Below are 7,606 nucleotides of genomic sequence, written 5' to 3'. Positions count from 1 at the left end.
GGTTCAGTCCCTCACTTTTCCGTGCTGAAGGGATTGGAGTTAGCTCTTAGAAGACCAGAAGAGTTGAGAAGAAGAGGGGAGAATTCAGCCTGGAAGATCTGGGGCTTTGGGAAGTGGTGGGAGGAAGAGCTGTGAGTTAGACCAGCTTTAACTAATGCACCCCAATCCTTCCCCTTTGGGCATCCGTGGCTACGTTTCTACCAGGTTTTATGGAGTGAGATTCCCCTGTGGCAGTGGGAGGGTGAGGGAGAGCTCCTTGTTTCTTTGGGGGCCGTTTTCTAACCTCGTCCTCATGCTCCTCCCCATTCCTTGTCATGCAAACTACAATATGGACTGTTTCGTGGCTGCTTTTGGTAACACAGAAGCTACTTAGCATCTTAGTAAAGTCTGGTCATTCTTTTTCTCTTCTAAAGATCAGTCATTTCCAAACTAGTTTCCATCGGCTTAACCATTACCACCAGCACCACCCCGTAATTACAGGACCACAAACCAAGCAGGCCCAGCTAGTGCGGTGCTTTTATAACACTTGAATTCTTAGTGGGGAAGGGAGAGAGGGCCATCCCTCCCTCAGTTATGCTTGCTGAATCTGGCTGTGGTGTGAGGCCCAGGGCGTGCCTCTCCATGACTCAGCTTCCTAAGAGCTCATCCAGATTTCTGGAGAAGTGGCAGAAGGTAGGAACCCGCCCGAGCTGAGCACAGACCTGGCTCTGAGGACCATTAAGGAAAAGATACAGACAGAGGTGGTTTTCCATTTGGGCCTGCAAGCAGAGAAATGTTCTTCCGGGTCAGATGCCTGCCTTCCCTCAGGCTTAGGGGTGCTGCCTTGTTGAGGAAAAAATTATTTTCTGAGCTCTGACTCCTGCTTGATACTGGCCAGTTTTACTCTTTTTCTTGCTACGCTCCCCTTTTACAACATTTTAAATTAGTTTGTTTTAATTATAGACTGTGAACTCACAGTAAACATTTAAACAGAAATAGGGTATAAAGTGAAAAGCAAAGGTCTCATTCCCTGCCCCCTCCCACTAATTCCCACTGTTTCTAGGTTACCCTTGCAGTAGTTTTTACTCCTATATAAGCCTACTTATGTATCCCTTTTTTAAAAACAAACAGAATCGTACTATGCCAACTGTTCTGCCACTGGCTTTTCTCAATTTATTACAATACGGTTGCATCTACTTGTATATCACTTCTTTTTTAATAGGTACATAGTACTCCATAGTATGGTTATATAGTAATATATTGAACTATAGGTGGACAGTTTTTGGTGTGTGTGTGTGTGTGTGTGTGTGTGTGTTTGCCGACAGTGCTTTAGTGAACATTCCCGTACATATATCTTTACGTACTTTGCAGCTATATATGTGGAATAGATTGCTGGAGGTGAATGTGCTGTACATTTTCATGGCTTCGGTGGAGTTACTGCTTCTGTTTGGGGTGAGGCAGTCTTCTGCTGTGACCTCCACTTTACCCACCCACACCCCACTTTGCCCTCTGCAAGTCTCAGACCTGTATATTGCCTGGAGGGTCACCATTATTTACTAAGAAGAGCCTTCCCTTCCAGTATGGGTCTTGGCCCTTCCTCTCCTTAGCTCCCCTGCCCGCCATAAACCAGAGGTTGAGCGCGGGCTCATCCCAGAAGTCCTTCTGCAGGGAAGCGGGGTCCAAGGTCTGAAGCTGTGTCCCTAGAGTTCAAGAGTAACCGCTGGGCTAAGAAGTAGCAATGCCTGGCATCATCTTGCTTTGTTGAGGTGGGAGGATTGAGGAGGGGAATGGAAACTTGATCGAGAGTAGAAAGTTCCTTTGGGTTAATCGTGCTGGTGGCAGAAATTTTGACATACCTTTAGCATGCAGTGTTTAACCGCAACTTCTAAAATCGCCTTGGGTAAAGAAGCAGGAACCTGCTAACTGATTGAAGCTTAATCTAGGCTGGAAAGTTGGTCAGCTTTTAGAGCAGGAATTCATAACAAGCCTGTGTCCATTAATCATAAGTCTGCTGCATTTAGGACCCTGGGTTTATGACTACAGGGACTGAGTTTTACCCACCTTTATAAATGATGTATAATCAAAGCTTACAGATGTGACTCTATTGAGCTGTGATGTAGTGGACACCTGTCATTTTTCTCTGGCTGACCAGCATGCAGACCTCACTTCTTTTGGGGGGACTCCTGCACTGTGTGAGTCTCAGGACAGTTTCTCCCACTATGGGAGCTCACTGGGGACTTGGTCTCCCAAACCCTGGCAGCTAGGGCCGGGGTGTGTGTGACCCAGATTGGCCAGTCAGATGCTCCTGTTTGGAACTTTGAAGCTTGAGCAGGCAGTGCAAGGATAAAGGGACAGGTTAAACTTCACCCCGGTGGTGGAGTCTTTAAGACACCGGCGGTATCTACTAGTGGAGGTGGTAGTGGTGGACCCGGTGGTGGTGTCTCACTTATTATGTAGTACTGGCGATCCTTACAATAAATTCTCCTGCTTTGGGCTTCCCTGGTGGCGCAGTGGTTGAGAATCTGCCTGCTAATGCAGGGGACATGGGTTCGAGCCCTGGTCTGGGAAGATCCCACATGCCGCGGAGCAACTAGGCCCGTGAGCCACAACTACTGAGCCTGCGCGTCTGGAGCCTGTGCTCCGCAACAAGAGAGGCCGCAACAGTGAGAGGCCCGTGCACCGCGATGAAGAGTGGCCCCCGCTCGCCAAAACTAGAGAAAGCCCTCACCCAGAAACGAAGACCCAACACAGCTAAAAATAAATAAATAAATTAAAAAAAAAAAAAAGAATCCACCTGCCAATGCAGGGGACACAGACTTGAGCCCTGGTCCGGGAAGATCCCACATGCCACCTAGCAACTAAGCCCGTGCTCCACAGCTACTGAGCCTGCGCTCTAGAGCCCACGTGCCACAGCTACTGAGCCCACGTGCCACAGCTACTGAAGCCCACGCGCCTAGAGCCCGTGCTCCGCAACAGGAGAAGCCACCTCAATGAGAAGCCTGCACCCCACAACGAAGGGTAGCCCCCGTTCACCGCAACTAAAGAAAGCCCGCGCGCAGCAACGAAGACCCAACGCAGCCCAAAAAATAAATTTGTATTTAAAAAAATTATTCTCCTGCTTCTCTTGGCCAGAGTTTATATGTCTTGTTCACAACCAAGAACACTGATTAATGTACATGAAAACAGACAAAAACCCAGAATGTCCTCCTTGGTCATTTCCCCTTCCAGATCTGGAATGATGACCATCTCACTTGAAAGTTTTCAGACATTGTCAGCTAGTGGCCTCTCTTCAACCTAATTCATCAAGGGGACCTGAGTGTAGAGGCCTTGATGACAGGAGCTGTGGTGGCCAGTTATTGATTATGAGTGAGACTGATTGACAGGTACACTCTACAAAAGTAAAACCAGCAGATCACTGACACTTCAAATTAATATTTTCAGTTTCTTCTTCATCCAAACCATTTTCAATACTGCTGGAGAAGAGGCAAATTTGGTAGGTCATCTCCTTTTGCACATATTGTGTTCCGGTGGAAACGTTCATGATGATGTCTCAACTGTAGGCAGAGAAAAATAAGAGAGCTCACAGCCAGCGTTACCTGCTGCACGCGTTAGAATCAACTCAATGCATTCAGTTATGACTTTACAGAATCATATCACATTGTAACTGGAAGGAAACTCAGTCATTCCTTTCATGTTTATTGAGTGTCTACTATATGCCAGACACTGTTTTAGACACTGAGAATTCAGTGACTGATATAAGAGTTTCTGCCTTTAGAAAGCTCCTGGTTGTGACAAAGGAGTAAACCTTGGGAGACTGCCCTCATTTCACAAATGAGCAAAAGCCTTGGAATTGCAAAGGGAGTTGTAGCAGAGCTGAAAGCAGAATTGAGACCTCTTGGCTTCCTGTCTCCTCAAAAGAAACATTTACTAGGTAAACTTGAGTGGGAGCCAGGGTGCAGCTTTGGGAGATTTGGAGCAGCCTCTACATGCACAGAAAATAAATCACACACACACAAACGTGCACACACACATGCATACTGCAGAAGAAAGATAAACTATGTTCCAGACATCCAAGGCTTGAACTTTGGTCCATAAATGGTGGCACAAGACAGACTTTAACAGTTACGGTAACCATGGCATTCCCTGACCCTAGAGGTGATCAGACTAAGCTTTAAAATGCAAGATGTGATTACCAATCTCCAGTCTGTAATTGCCTGGCCACAGCTGTTATTAATAGCAGTAAAACCATCATATCCCGAGGTAGGGTTAAAGAATCATCCCCTGTCACAGTGCTTTCCCTAATGACCTCCCATGGCAATGCACTCACGGCTAAAGAGATGCGAGGTGTTTCCTCATGTTTGAACTCAAGCTGCGTATCACACTCCTGACCATGCCTCTGCTAAAATTTCAACCATGCTTTCAGGACAAAGCCACCTTGTTTCTGTTCAGTTGGGTGCATGTTTTTAATGGCTGGAAGAGTTTCCTGGTAGGGAAGAAATAACATCAGTAATAATATCTAACATTTCCTAAGCACTTCCTGAGGGCCAGACATTGCTAAATGCTTTGCCTGCACTTTCTCACTTCTTAAACAACCCTCTAAGTACATGGATTCTGGAAACAGATTCCAGCCCCCCCACTTATTAGTTGGGTGATAAGTCTCTCTCCCCATCTATAAAGTGAGGCTATAGCAATAATGCTTAATAGACAGAGTTGTTTTGAGATTAGATGAAATTATTCATGCTAAAAACACTAAACACAGAGCATGGATCCCTGGTCATTACTTAGCAAATGTCAGCCCCTACTATGATCTCCATAGACCACTGAGGAAATTGGTTTATGGAAGTTAAGCATCTTGCCCAAGGAAGGTCAAGACGATGAGCCATGGTCATTGCCCTCAAATAGTTTGGAGTCTACTTGAGGTACTTAAACACTGCCGAACATTTTAAGCCCAGATGAACTCAAGGAGCCATTGCACTGAGAGACAGAACATGTGGACAATCTTTCCAGGTCATTTTTTTCTTTTAAATTATTTTAAAAATCTGAAAAAAATTCATGCATTAACCATACCAAAGGGATGTAGAGAAAAGTCAGTCTTTCTCATCTTAGACCCCAATGAGTTCAAAACAACCCCTACCTGTCTTTCTATGGATATTCAAGCATGTATGCATAATACATTTTTATATATGGACATATAGTATACATGCTTTTTTATGTATAATATATTTAAATAAGCTCTTTACGAAATTCTTTTAATTCCCCTTTAAAAATCTCAGATAGTATCCCATTATTCAACATGATTTGTACCTTATTTTGTTTTTTTTTCACTTGATACCATATCATGGAGATTGATCCATATCATTATATCTAAATCTATTTCATTCTTTTAAAAGGGCTGCATGGTATTTTGTGGATGGCTATACCATAACTGACTTAACCAATCCCCTCTTGCTAGACATTTAGATGGTTTCCAGTTTATTGCTACAAAAATCGATGAATAGCCATGCATATATATTTTTGCAAAAAATGCATGCATATATTTATTGGAGGACTTCCTAGAAGTGTAATTACTGGGCCAAAAGTTATGTGTGTAAAAGTGTATGGATATTGCCAAACTATCCTCCAGAGATGTTGTATCAATTTATATACTCCCTCCATAGTGTATATGAGTGGGTTCAGGCTAGTTTTTCTTAGTTATATGGCATTGGACAAGCACTTCCTGGGCGAGTAGCATTACTTCTTTTTGTTTCTTTATAGTCTTTCCTAGTGAGACTGAGTGCTATAATGAGGCCAAGGTCATGAATTTGTCCACTAAGTAGTCAATTAGCTTTGTTGTCTCCTTAATCAAGGTTAGTTCTTTCCTTGGTCTGTGAGTCACAATCGGGACCAGAGGAGAAAATGGACAGATAGGCAATATTCCTGACCATTTCTGGATTTCCTTAGAGTCTACTTTTCTAATAATAGGGAATTATCCAAAATTTAAACTTAAAAAAAAAAATATTGTTCTTTGCTGTCGCAAGACATTTATATCTAGTATAGAGCTCTAAACAATTTAGAGAAAGAGGACTTATATTTATGAACAATCCTTATTGTACAGAAATTGCTTTTAGTAGATTGTCAGCTCCTTCAAGATACAGACCTTGGATGATCTTTATGGTATCCCCAGAGGCTGTCTGATGACATGTGTTAGGTATTAAGTGAATATTGAATGAAACAATAGTGAAAACTGAAAGGATTTGGGGGATTTGGATATTAACGACAATAAGTATCTATTTAGTGTTTTATATAGTTTGTCATTGCCTGTTAGTTTCCTTTGATTTAAATTCAAAGTTACATCACCGTTTTAAATAACAAGCATGTTTTACTGATCTGATTCACTTATTCCTAATTATAGTTGTTATTTTTATCTCTGTCACGTCAAAGTTTTTAAAAATGCAGTCCTTTCAATAACATCATCACAAAGTTGCTTGAAAGGAGCTTTGTGGATGAGCAAGAATCCTATTGGCCTTTCTGAATGTCAGCACATTAAACCGATGATCCCAGCTTCTGGAAACTTGTCACATCTAATGTACTTTAAAAGGATTTCATAAAGAGCTTATTGGCAATGATATGTACGGATTAGTAAACCATCTGCAGAAAGCTCAGACATTTGCACGAAACTGTTTTCACCGAAACCGCAGTAGCTTTTGAATCACACAACATCCCTGTGTGACTTTGTATGTGGAAAGCTCTGGGCCATTCGGGTTTCCCACATTCATCTGGGTGGAATTGTGTACTAGGCAGGGGCTTCCCTAAGGTTGTTCAATATCACAATGAAATCTGAGCCTGGATGAGGAAAAATAGGTGAGGGAAGGAGAAGAGGAAGCTTTGAAGGGAGTCCCTTCCGGTCACCATAGAAACATTAGACCCCCATGTCACATGGAAATATAAGCCTGGGACTAGAGCCATGGTCCCTCTCCCATACCCACATACACACGCATTTCATCTAGAAGCAGAAATCAGGAAAGAGCCAGTCTATGGGAGGAGAGGAAGTGATTTAGAGCAGCTGGCAATCGTCGGCAATAAATTGATTCCCAGAAATTCCTCTGAGCATGCTATTGGGAGGGTGTGTGATTTAAGCTGCCCTTTTACCCCAGAGACCTTTGTCCAAGGGTGACAAAATACCGGCAAAGAGTGACAAGTGTTGCAGCATCCAGTGTGGGTCAGGCCCACGGAAACGTTGTGAATTCTTTCTGAGAGATAGGCAGAGAGTGTTCGTTTGTCCATATTCCAAGACATTTATTTACAGGGCTTGATTAGCCAATCCCCACACCACTGCTGGCAGATAGATAGGGCAACGTTATTATTATCCCAGGTTTACAGCTGAGCAACTAGCACACAGATGATGACTGTGACAGAATTCCCAAAAAGGAGGACCCGAGGGCCAACAATCTGGTTAGAAAAGGGGATGGAGTGGACAGTGGTAGGAACGTGTCCTTTTTTGAAAAAAAATGTATTTTATTGAAGTATAGTTCATTTACAATGTTGTGTTAATTTCTGCTGTACGGTGAAGGGATTCAGTTATACATATATAATACATTCTTTTTCATAGTCTTTTCCATTATGGTTTATCACAGGATATTGAATAAAG

The sequence above is a fragment of the Neophocaena asiaeorientalis genome, unplaced genomic scaffold (genome assembly GCF_003031525.2).
Source record: "Neophocaena asiaeorientalis asiaeorientalis breed wild unplaced genomic scaffold, Neophocaena_asiaeorientalis_V1.1 scaffold59, whole genome shotgun sequence".
Lineage (NCBI taxonomy): Eukaryota > Metazoa > Chordata > Mammalia > Artiodactyla > Phocoenidae > Neophocaena > Neophocaena asiaeorientalis.
The sequence above is the reverse complement of the archived record's forward strand: the minus strand, read 5'-3'. Positions refer to the sequence as shown.